Source organism: Macaca mulatta, chromosome 19 (assembly GCF_049350105.2).
Source record: "Macaca mulatta isolate MMU2019108-1 chromosome 19, T2T-MMU8v2.0, whole genome shotgun sequence".
Classification (NCBI taxonomy): domain Eukaryota; kingdom Metazoa; phylum Chordata; class Mammalia; order Primates; family Cercopithecidae; genus Macaca; species Macaca mulatta.
In genome coordinates, this window is record NC_133424.1 from 56,178,860 (window position 1) to 56,185,983 (window position 7,124).

General features: G+C 48.6%; 1 protein-coding gene and 1 long non-coding RNA gene across 14 annotated transcripts in view; one reads left to right on the forward strand and one right to left on the reverse strand.

The window, feature by feature from the left end:
- Positions 1 to 323, reverse strand: part of SMG9 (SMG9 nonsense mediated mRNA decay factor) — an 84,920-nt gene extending 84,597 nt beyond the window's left edge. For all 13 annotated transcript variants that reach the window (XR_013408644.1, XR_013408645.1, XR_013408647.1 and 10 more), the window contains exon 1: positions 37 to 323. The gene's annotated coding sequence lies outside the window, so the exon portion shown is untranslated. The remainder of the gene's footprint in view (positions 1 to 36) is intronic.
- LOC106994789 (uncharacterized) lies at positions 126 to 1,541 on the forward strand. The gene is made up of 3 exons (XR_001441473.3): positions 126 to 265; positions 891 to 985; positions 1,172 to 1,541. It is a non-coding gene; the product is annotated as an uncharacterized LOC106994789 (long non-coding RNA).
- Positions 1,542 to 7,124: the final 5,583 nt, after the last annotated feature.

Below are 7,124 nucleotides of genomic sequence, written 5' to 3' on the forward strand. Positions count from 1 at the left end.
GTGCACGAGCCTCGCGCGGACTCGCGGCTCCCTTACCTAAGGCGGCTGCTGATTGGTTCTCGGGGCGCGGTGTGGGCTCTCCCGTGACGGGAGTCGGGTGGGGGCGGGGAGGCTGACCCCAACCACCCGCCTGTAAATGGCGTCTGGGGGCCAGGAACGTGGGAAAGAGAAAAAGTGGGCAACCCCCACTCCGAAACTGGCCTCGGCGTCCGGGTTGCGGCCCCTAAGGAAAGCTGGCCCGAAGAAGGAAGAGGAGGAGGAGTAGGTAATGCGGGGCCAAGCTGAGATCCGGTCCCTCAGGCTGCTGGTCCTGCGCATGCGCTGAGGGCTGGACGCTCGAGAACCGAACCTGCGCGCCGGGCGGAGCATGCGTGGATGGAGGCGGTCGACTTCAGCACGCATGCGGGTTCCGGAGGGGCAGGCGGGAGGACGCCGCGGCTCTGACTCAATGCGCGTGCGCGCGGTTGGAGCTTGAGGGTGGGGAGATGAGTAGGGAAATGGATACGCCGAGGAGCGGGAGGGGAACCTGGGGTTCGAGTTGTGCCTCTTCAGTGATGTTGGCGGGATGCGGTGGGGTGGGGCGACAGGGAGGAATTTCACTGTTCTGGGCTCAGTGCCAAGAACACATGAATGAATCAGACTTGGCGTGCGTCCTGGAAGACACCCCAGCCTGTGGAGAGACTGCCAGGGCCTCAAATCACTTAGGAAAGGGCGCGGGTCCGGTTGGACCTTGAAGGACAGACAGGCGAGGGCACTCCAGGGGACAGCTAAGCAAAGGCGGTGAAGACCCCGGGGGAGAGGTCCAGACTCGCTTGGATTCAGGGTACCCCAGGGTGGGAGGTGAGGCAGCAGAGTGGGCAGATCAGACCCTGAAGGGTCCCCTGTGTCAGTTTTATCCTTAAGGCCTGGGAGATGCAGAATAGTCCGAGAGAGAACCATGTTTAAAACCTTCGAAGGCTGCGTTGGAGGAGGGAATCCGCTCCAGGTTCGAAAATTTAAACACCCGTGGGCGGAGTCTTGCTCGCGCGGAAGAGGAGCATTGGGCGAGGGGCGCGGCCTGGGAGCGCATGCGCAGTCGGAAGGGCCAGCGGTTCCCCAGTGGGCAGAGTGGGTGAATGGGAAGGTTCTAGCTTCTTATTTGAATTTATTTTTATTTTATTTGTTTATTTAGAGACGGAGTCTCGCCCTGTCGCCCAGGCTGGAGTGCAGTGGCACGATCTCGGATCACTGCAACCTCCACCTTCCGAAATTCAAGCGATTCTCCTGCCTCAGCCTCCCGAGTAGCTGGGATTACAGGCGCCTGCCACCATGCCTGGCTAATTTTTTTGTATTTTTAGTAGAGACGGGGTTTTGCCATGTTGGCCAGGCTGGTCTCGAACTCCAGACTGCCCGCCTCAGCCTCCCAGAGTGCTAGGGTGACAGGCGTGAGCCAACGTGACTGGCCTAAAAAATGTTTTATAAAATTGTATTTGAACAGGTATTACATGTACATACACAATTCAAGCCTCTCTGGCTGTATACAATAAAAGCAAGTCTCCGCCTCTGGTTCCCATTTTCCTTTTCTAAAGCACTGGTTCCCGGTTTCTTTCTGGAGCTGCTGTTATATTAAAGCATTGGAGTTAAGAGCATGTGTTGAGTTCATATAAATAGCGGCTGACCTTGACCAAATGACTTAATGCTCTCTACTTCTACGTCCCTGTTTGTGAATTGGGTGTGGTATAACCTTACAGCATTGCCGCCAGCATTAAATGGGTGAGAGTGCGTAGAACAGTGCCTGTTGCCTAATAGCACTGTGTGTTGTCACTGTGTTTTATTTTGTGATCTACCATGATGATAGTTGTAGATTCTGAGCAGCCATCTCCCCTCCAGGCCTCATCCCTACTGTCATTGTCCCAGTACCAGTACCAGGTGGAGCCACCTCTCCAGGCTGCCACAGGTAGAAATACCAGTCACCCAGACTGACTTGAGTCCACTGTTGATGGATTCTGGGGAGAGATTCTGGGTGTTTGACAAAGATACACATGACAGGCCATCTCTGTATTATGTCTATCAGTGTCCAATTTTACTTCTTTGGCTCAAGCCATATCTGAATTTCTCAACCCCAGATCACCCACGATTGCCAGTTTCACATCAGGACAACCCTCAGAGGTAGAATTTTCTTTTTTTTTTTTTTTTTTTTTTTTTGAGACGGAATCTCGCTCTGTCCCCCCAGGCTGGAGAGCCATGGCCGGATCTCAGCTCACTGCAAGCTCCGCCTCCCAGGTTCACGCCATTCTCCTGCCTCAGCCTCCCGCAGCTGGGACTACAGGCGCCCGCCACCTCGCCCAGCTAGTTTTTTGTATTTTTTAGTGGAGACGGGGTTTCACCGTGTTAGCCAGGATGGTCTCGATCTCCTGACCTCGTGATCCACCCATCTCCGCCTCCCAAAGTGCTGGGATTACAGGCTTGAGCCACCGCGCCCGGCCAGAATTTTCTTAAAAGAGAGAAAGAAGAGGCCTGGCATTGACCTTGGATCCACTGTGTGCCAGGTTGTGTGTTCTCTGCTTTATATACATCACTATAATCTTCTCCCCTAATTTGTTTAACAGATATTGACCCGTGCAGTGACTCATGCTTGTAATCCCAGCACTTTGGGAGGCCAATGCAGGCAGATCACCTGAGGTCAGCAGTTCAAGACCAGCCTGGCCAACATAGCGAAACTCCATCTCTACTAAAAATACAAAAATTAGCCAGGCGTGGTGGCATGCACCTGTAATGCCAGCTGCTTGGGAGGCTAAGGCACGAGAATCACTTGAACCCGGGAGGTGGAAGTTGCAGTGAGCTGAGATCGCACCACCACACTCTAGCCTGGGTGACAGAGTGAGACTCCATCTCAAAAAAAAAAAGAAAACAGATGTAGACAAATGAGCCTGGAAAAGAGAAGGGCCTTACCAAAGTCCCCATAGCCAGGAAGCAGCAGGCCTGGATTCAAACCCAAGCCTGTCTCACTCTAGAGCAAGCCTACACTTTTTCCCTGGCACCAGGGAGCCAGCCTGGTGATGAGTCAGCAGTACAGTCAGGCACCCAGTGAGCTGCCTTTTGTATTAGTGGCATGGTGTGCTGTTCTGGAGATATATCATACTTTAACACTTTCTCTATTGATGAGCATTTAGACTGTTGCTAAACTTCTGCTCTTACAAACATTTACTGCAGGGGTTTGTGTGTATGTTTTTATTTTCTAATTTTTTCTTTTTCAGACATGGTCTTACTGTCTCGCCCAGGCTGGAGTCCTGTGATACAGTTGTGGCTCACTGCAGCCTCAACCTCCTGGACTTAAGCAATCCTCCCACCTCAGCCTGCGGAGTAGCTGGGACCACAGGCATGTGCTACCACACCCAGCTACTTTTTTATTTTTTGTAGAGATGGGTGTTCACTATGTTGCCTGGGCTGTCTCAAATTCCTGGCTCAAGCAATCCTCCTGCCTCAGCCTCCCAAAGTGCTGAGATTATGCTACAGTTAATATCCTTATACACGTGACTGCATGTATATGTTAGTATTGTCAGTAGACTATCTCATTTGAAGTGCAGCTAGAATTGCTGGGTCAAAGGGTATGTGCATTGGGAATTTTGAGAGCCATTGCCAAATGATCTGTTCATCTCTTTATTTTTTGTTTTTGAGACAGGGTCTCCCTCTGTCACCAGGCTGGAGTACAGTGGCATGATCACAGCTCACTGCAGCCTCAGCTTCCCAGGCTCAAGCAATTCTCCCATCTCAGCCTCCCGAGTAGCTGGGACTACAGGCGTACGCCACCATGCCTGGCTAATTTTTGTATTTCTCGTAGAGACAGAGTTTCACCACGTTGCCTAGGCTGGGCTCAAGCAATCCTTCTACCTCAGCTTCCCAAAGTGCTGGGACTACAGGTGTGAACCACTACGCCTGGCCCTGTTCATCTCTTTCTCACTTCTGTTCATTTCTTTCAGTTATATGTTGAATGAATTATGGAACTCTAGTCATCTTCCAGGCACAGCTGTAGGCTGGAGATCCTGTAGTGAATAGGAAGAGCACTTACCCTTTGGGAGCAGATATTCTAGTGGGGCAGATGACATCACATAAAGGATGCTTGGAAGAAAAGGAAATTGGGGGTGAGGATTGTGAAGACATTGCAAAGGATATTAAATTTCAGTTAGACAGGAGGAATAAATTCAAGAGGTCCAGTCCACAACATGGTAAGTATAGTTGGTAACAATGTATACTTGAAAATTGCTAAGAGAATAAATTTTCAATGTCCTCACCACAAAAATGATAAATATGTGAAATAATGCATATGTTAATTAGCTTGATTTAGCTATTGTACAATGCATACATATACAAAACATATTGTACACCGTAAATGTATACAATTTTTATTTTTCAATTAAAAATAAAGTCAGGTGCCAGGCATAGTGGCTCACACCTGTAATCCCAGCACTTTGGGAGGCCAAGGTGGGCGGATCACGAGGTCAGGAGATCGAGACCATCCTGGCTAACATGGTGAAAACTCATCTCCACTAAAAATACAAAAAATTAGCCGGGCGTGGTGGCGGGCACCTGTAGTCCCAGCTACTCGGGAAGCTGAGGTAGGAGAATGGCATGAACCTGGGAGGCAGAGCTTGCAGTGAGCCAAGATTGCGCCACTGCACTCCAGCCTGGGCAACAGAGCGAGACTCCGTCTCAAAAAAAAAAGTCAGCTTACAGGAATTGAGAGTGATAGAAGTCTTAGAGACTAACAGGTGGCCAGGGAAGGCCGCTTTGAGGGGGTGACATTTGATCAGAGGCCTGAGTACAGTTAAGGAAGGTCAGGAAATGAGCCATCTAAAGATGCTGAAGAATGGCCAATAAAGACCCCAAGGTGGGAGTGGGCCTGGCTGTCCAAGGATGGTCAAGGTGGCCAGAGTGACTGAAACAGAGCAAGGGAGGGAAAGAAGGGCAGGATTGTTTAGAGACGGAGCTCTAGGCAGGACCAGTTTACATAAAGTCTTATAGGCCATGGTAAGCATTTGGAATTTACTTCCAAATGTAACAAAGCCATTGAACGGCTGCAAACAAGCACTGGCTTGTTCCAATGAATGTTTACAGAGACTTCTCCAGTGAACAACAAAAATTAAAGGTGATTGCCTGTAGGGATAAGGGTTATAGACAGATGTGGGTCAGGGCTATGGGGACTTAAAAAGCATTGTTGTTTCTTTTAACCACATAATTACTAGCTATGCGCAAAAATGTTCAATGCAAACAGTGCTGGTTGCTGTGAGGAGAATGGCCTGCAGGGGCGGAAGCAGGAGATGAGAGAGCTGCTGTCCTTGCCTGGGTGAGAGAGGATAGTGGTTCAGGAAGAGGATGGTGCTGATAGATAAGTTGAGAAGGGTCAGGAACTGGGATATGTTTTGAAGGTAGTGCCAAGGAATTCAAAGTGGGGTGTGAGAGGAAGCATGAATCAGGGATGACTTAAAAGTCATCCCAGAGATATGTTGTACAACAGGGTGACTCTAATTCATAACAATGTGTTATATACTTGAAACTTACTAAAAGAATGTATTTTAAGTGTTCTCACACCACAAAAAAAAAGTACGTGAAATAATGCATGTGTAAATTAGCTTGATTTAGCCATTCCACAATGTGTACATATATTAAAACATCATATTATTTGCAGCATTAAAAAAAGTTCTAGAGGTTTTGGGCCTGGTCAACTGCCTGAAGACTGAGGCTATTTTTTTTCTTTTTTTTTTTTCTTTTGGAGAGGTGGCTCTGTCGCCCAGGCTTGAGTGCAGTGGTGTGATCTCGGCTCACTGCAATCTCCGCCTCCCAGGTTCACGCCATTCTCCAGCCTCAGCCTCCCGAGTAGCTGGGACTACAGGCGCCCATCACCCTGCCTGGCTATTTTTTTTGTATTTTTAGTAGAGTTGGGGTTTCACCATGTTATCCAGGATGGTCTCTATCTCCTGACCTCGTGATCCACTCACGTTGGCCTCCCAAAGTGCTGGGATTACAGATGTGAGCCACCACGCCTGGCCTAAGACTGAGGCTTTTTACTGGGATGAGGAAGAGTACTTTTGATGGGAAATCAGCAAGTTTTGAAATTCTTAACTTTGAGATGCACGATGGTCATCAAATAAGTGGTCAGAGTTAGAGGAAAAAGACGGGATTTGGAGATAAAGATTTTTTCTGACTTTTCATTACAGAATTTAGTTTAATTTATTTATTTATTTTGAGACAAAGTCTTGCTCTGTCACCCAGGCTGGAATGCAGTGGCACAGTCTTGGCTCCCTGCAACCTCCACCTCCCAAGCTCAAGCAATCCTTCTGCCTCAGCCTCCCAAGCAGCTGGGACCACACATGCTCTAGCATACCTGGCTAATTTTTTAGAGACGAGGGTTCACTATGCTGCCTAGGCTGGTCTCGAACTCCTGGGCTCAAGCAATCCACCCCCCTCAGCCTCCCAAAAGCTGGGATTACAGTCACTACAGAATTTTAACAACACACAAAGAGTCTCCCACGTACCCATCGCCCAATATTGACAGTCATCTGCATTTTTCTTGTCTTATGGCTTCTATTTTTCCCTCCCACATATAAGCACACTTCCCGCCACCCCCCTGGAGTTTTGTTTTAAGAAAATCACAGATAACCTGTCATTTTGTTAATAACTATACAAGTATGCTGAATTTTCGAGCTGCCTATGTATAGATGATATTTAAAGCTGTGATTTGCTGAGATCATCTAGGCTGAGAGGTTGAAGACAGCAGGGACTAGGCCTGAGCCTCCCTCATGTAGGAGCCAGGATCCTGGAGAGGGGCCGAGATGGAGCCAGGAGTGTCAGGAGAAGGGATGACCTGGCGCCATGGGAGCAAAGGGTTCCAAAGAGAAGATAATGGACTAAGGAGCAGAGACACGGGGCAGCAGCTGGAAGCGGATGTGGGGTCCACCATGGAAAAGACATGGCTTTTGATCCCCCATCTAACTGTGTTACGGAACCTTCTCAGTATCTATAAGGAAAAACATATAAGTACTCATTTTTCTTTATCTTTTTTTTGTGTGTGTGAACTATAACTTAAGTGTGGTAACGTATATAAAGGGCACAGATCTTAAGTGTACTGGGCAACGAATTTTTACAAA